The 5,316-nt window shown below is 40.6% G+C and overlaps 1 protein-coding gene across 2 annotated transcripts in view; it reads left to right on the top strand.

Moving 5' to 3' along the window:
* The window catches only part of lratd2a (LRAT domain containing 2a), a 1,887-nt gene extending 1,762 nt beyond the window's left edge, over positions 1-125 (top strand). For both annotated transcript variants that reach the window (XM_072674791.1, XM_072674792.1), the window contains exon 2: positions 1-125. This exon is cut by the window's left edge and continues 1,051 nt beyond it. The gene's annotated coding sequence lies outside the window, so the exon portion shown is untranslated.
* Positions 126-5,316: the final 5,191 nt, after the last annotated feature.

The following is a 5,316-nucleotide window of genomic DNA, read 5'->3' as shown; positions in this document are numbered from 1 at the left end:
CAGCTCAAATATGTAGACCTCTTCAGATTATTTCTTCCACAGTCTCAAAACCGCTGTTTACTTGAGTACATTTTCAGCCAATCAAATTCAATCTGATCTGAGGAAGGTAAAAACAATGTCTTAAATTTCAAGTAATCCTGTGGTTCTTTACTCTGCTGTCAAGCCTTTTTGATTCTCACAAAATAGTCATATCCTCAGGATGTGATTTAGCCTACTATGCCTTTTCGAAAAAAATGGTGGTTAAAATGATAAGTTGTTCCAATTAATGGCTCAGTAAATTATTATTGTACCGAAATGTACTCGCGAATGATCTTGTTTCAAAGCATGCCCACACAACACTTGCTAATGAAACAGTTTGTCTCTTTTGGGCCTGGAAATGCAAATGTTGAATGAGGCCTTGGGGGTCTTAACACGCAGCACTTCATTTTTAGGTCAGTAAGGTCTTTTGTGAAAGTCTCTCAAACACTGGGTCAAGCAGTTTATTTATATCGTAACCTTATTTTTCCAGTGTGTGCTCGTCATGCTGTGTTAGAACAGCTTTCACATTCCATATACAGCTGTAGCTCAGTTACAAGTAGGGGTTTGACGATACACAAAATGTAAAACATCGTTTCGATACGATATGTTGGTGTCATGATGTGACACATTTTTGATATGGCAGATATAAGCAGTGCCTCTATGTGCTTTGATTTCACATGTTAAAATGAGCACGTTTATGAGCACCATGTGCACAGCTTACATGCTCTAGGGGCATTACCACAAATATATATGTCCAACTGATCAAGACTGAGTTCCATTTTCCACATTTTGTGTGGTAAAAAAGAGCTCTAATTTCATCTTCTAACAAAATATCCCCTAAAAATCAGTTCATTTTATATGTGATAGTCACCCAACAAGCACTTTATTAGGAAGACTATGCATACTAATACCAGGCAGGCTGGTTTTACTCACACAACAGCCTTAATTCTTCATGCCATGGATTCTGCAAGATGTTGAATACATTCCTTTGATATTCTGGTCCATGTTCACACAATGTATCACACAATTCCTTTTTCAGGAGAAGATTTATGCTGCAAAACTCCAACACCTCAACCACACCCAAAGGTCATCTGTTGGACGCACATTAGTTTCCATTGGATCATCTATTTGGATTCTGTGACTTGGACGACCACTGAAGAACACTGAACTCACTGTCGTGTCCATGAAAGTTTGTGATGGTTTTTGGTTTGCGACTTGCTTCATGGTCATGCTAAAAGTAGCCATTAGAACATTTTACCACTCTTACAAGCCTGGACCATTGCCACATAGCAGGTTAGGTCCCTAGATTCATGATACTTATACCAAATTCGTAGCCCACCATCTGTGTGCTTCAGCAGAAATTGAGATTTATTAGACCAGGCTACATTTGTCCTCAGCTTTCTGTTCCTGGCTGACAGAAGTGCTCATCCTTCTTAATGTTGGATGTGTTGTAGATTCTGAGTTGTGTTTTTGCTTACCACATTTGAGCAGAGCGGTTAGCTAGTTACTATAGCCTTTCTGTCAGGTGGAACTTGTCGGGTCATTTTTATTAATTACACAATTCTGAGTAAACATTTAAACCCAGAGACTGATGTGCTGAAAATGCCAGCAGTAACAAAAATACTCCAACCAGCCTGTCACATTGTATCCATCTAATCAGCCAATCATGGGGCAGCAGTGTAATGTATAAAATCATGTAGATATGGGCCAGCAGCTTCAGGACATGTACATGACAATACCTGAAGCTGCTGGCCCATCTCTACATAATTTTATGCATTACACTGCTGCCCCATGATTGGCTGATTAGATGATTGCATGAATGAGTAGGTTTACAGGCCTTCCTAATAAATTGCTCGGTGAGTGTTACTTAAAATTCCAATACACGTGTACATTTGATTTTCAATACATATTGAAATCATTACACTTATAACTACAAGGCAGTGGAATTGTATTCACCTGCTGAATATCATCCAACCCCAAGAATGAAATATGCAGTGAGCTGTGTCTCGGCATAAATGGAGAGGAATTAGACGGGATGCTACAACACTGGCGAAGTCTCAAAGCTAACCAGACTGGGAATTGTGATCAAACTATTCAGTAAGCAAGACATTGGCCTTCATCTATCATAACACGCACACCCTAGACGCTCACCCCAGTGCAAAAGAAAATCCTAGACCAGAGCCACAGGCAGTGGGTCAGAACGGCAGCTGGCTCAGCCGCTAGTTTTGCCGTTGGTTGGATGCGTAAACTCTAAGCTGGCAGCCGGTAATCAAGCATGAAATACATGGGCATTTTGAAGAGGCAGACACAATTGCCAGAGAATCATGCAGTGAATCATCCCACAGAACGGGGGGCTTCGCCTCTGAGATATGGCCGAGATGAGGCTCTTTACGGGCCGGGGGAAAGAAGGTGTTTTATGATTCAGGCCCAATCTCTCTGTCTCAGAGTCACACAGGGTAAACACAGGGATGCTGGGAAAAGAGGGATGTAATTACAGCTGCCACTGAGAGTGAGTAATGACTGCCCACAAAGGCAACAAGGCACTCTTTGTGCGTCACTTTAGCGCCAGCGCTAATGCCAGCGTGAAACAACTGCCCCCTAACGAGTGCTTCTTCAGCGTCGTGGCGAGCCAGACTGGTGATTGGCTGCGTGAGTTGGTGAGTTGGTTGCTCCGCTTGGTGCGGTGTATGTGTGTGTGGATTATTAGCACACCGACTGAGTGGCTGGTGATATTGCCCTTCGCCTGAGGGACACTGCAGGTGGCTCTTTGTCTCCGTTCTCGATTGTGCTCCATTATTACTTTGCTCTTGTCAGCTATATCATTGCTGAGCCTTAGAGGGAGAAGCATCTCCATTCATTTACTGCAGGGGCATAAGTCTCTGACCTTACAATGATTCAATTGTAATGATTCTTTTGGTAATGTGTCCGTCAAATCGATTCACAGGTTTGCTGCGATTATTATTTTTTAAAAATGTTGAATTGAAATTGGAACTGAAAGAGACTGGAGGAGCTATGGTGCAATATAGGCAACATATTTGGAATTTGGAGACTTTTGTTTTGGCAAACAGAAGACTGCATATTAGGGCCCAAACTATAAATCGGTTGGCGGAAAGTTTGGTAAATATTGAGAAACTGAAGTTTTATTGGTATTTGTAAAAATATTGTCAATAAATCAGCAGGCACTGGATTTCAACTTGACATCAGAAAGACATTGGACTTTTAATATCAGATGGACCTTAAATCTTCATTGAAAATGTCAAAAAAAACAAATGTACAGACATTGAAAATTGGTTGGAATTCGAAGTCACATATCATATATCAAAAACCAACATTGAGTTGACATCAAGCTCCAATGTTAGACAGATGTTGAATTTTACTCAACACCAACAACATATCAACGTCTAATATTATTAGAATTGTCACATTGTGTGGACGGTAACATTATCAAGTTTAGCAGATGTTGGGTTTATAATAAGTTTTTTACTTAACATCACAACTTACAGCCAACAAAATATCCACTTTAGCTGTTGTTACTCTTCTAGTTACGTTGTCAGAAATTGCGTTGTCCTGACATTGAATTTAGGTCACCCAATGTCACGACCTACATCAAACCAGATAACAAGAACATTATTGATATCGGTGGCAAACGGGGGGCACTCCAGTACTTGGCAAATTTATTTTGGCTGGAATTCAAATATGTGATCTCCTGACAAACAGCAACAACAATCCATATTAGCCACAACATTGTCATATGATATGCCCAAGCGCATACTTTAATTAATATTTTCAGAAATTATTTGATCGTCGTGTAAATTCAAAACGGGCATGGACTGGTCCACTGACTTTCTGAAAGTTTACACACATTCAGGGCCTTGCCCATAGAGAAACACACTCAATCTCTCTCTCTCTGTTTTAGAATAATGAGTCTTGTAGTTTCTTCATTGGCTCCACAGGATGTGCAGTATATTGGCTGCAGCCAGAACAGTGAGTCAGAGGTGGAGGACGTCAGCAGTGCTAGTTATCTCCAGCCTATTAGCACAGATGTACGTTTCTTGGCACCCCTTCACTTAGTCGGGTTAAGGCTGGTTTGTGAAGTTTTCCTATTTATTATATGATACAAGTTTTCTCTTTTACTCGCTTTTTTAATACTCCTCACCTGAGCCATTACGCTAATCCATATTTAATGGATCTATTAAGCTATATTGCCACAAGCACCCATTTGACTTTTATATTATTTAATATACTTTATTCATCATACTTCTCCTTAATTACCACTGGTCATAGTGTCATTTTCAACGATGTTACCCTAGGGTGTAGCAAAGTGTCTTTTTAATTCTGTTAAGCCATGTGAAAAATATGCAAATGCTTTCGAATTGGAGACGTAAACCAGAGCTTTTTTTTTAAATCAGCATTGTTCATAGCCATCCAAGCAGTGGGCGGATTAACTGAAACAGGACCAAACCAGAAGTTACAGAGCATTGTTAAAGCAGGTTTTAGACATGTCTGACGTCTCTGTACTTACTCAGTATTACTTGGTGTTCTTGCATTTTGCCTCTCAGATATTCCTTCAGCACTATTGGGCGGATTTGGCGCATCCTGGTATTGAGGGGTTAGGAGATAATTTAGCGTGGTTTGCACATTTCACAGTTTAGACCCAGAGAGCTTTAGACTGCATAACATTCTATTATTATTGCTTATTTAATGTTTGGTAAGTCTATGTCATGGCCTATGTCTATGTCATGAACATTTTTGTGAATTATGTTGCGTGTACAGTCTCAGGCAAAAGTTTGGGCCTTTTTAATTATTAGACAGACATTAAAACGTGATATTTGCAGAAAACCCTAATGCAGTATTTTACATATTTCTCAGCACTGAGAAAAAAACCCCAAAACATTCTCAGCATGAAATGGTGGTGGTGTGTTAGCATGTGTTGCGCTGGTACGAGTGGATCAGACACAGTAGTGCTGCTGGAGTGCTTAAACACTGTGTCCACACATTGCCCACTCTATAAGTGACACTGCTACCTAGTTGGCCCAACATGTAGCTGTAAAATCAGAGATAGAAGCTCATCTGTTGCTGCACAGTTTGTGTTGGTCATCCTCTAGTCCTTCATCAGTGGTCACAGGATGCTGCCCACAGCTAACGCTGTTAACTAGATATTTCTGGTTGGTGGACTATTCTCAGTTCAGCAGTGACGCTAAGGTGTTTAAAACTCCAGCAGCACTGCTCTGTCTGATCCTTTTGTACCAGCGCAACACACACTAACACACCACCACCAGGTCATTGTCACTGCAGTGC

The sequence above is a fragment of the Salminus brasiliensis genome, chromosome 3 (genome assembly GCF_030463535.1).
Source record: "Salminus brasiliensis chromosome 3, fSalBra1.hap2, whole genome shotgun sequence".
In the NCBI taxonomy this organism is placed as follows: domain Eukaryota; kingdom Metazoa; phylum Chordata; class Actinopteri; order Characiformes; family Bryconidae; genus Salminus; species Salminus brasiliensis.
This window is presented reverse-complemented; position numbering and strand designations above follow the sequence as displayed.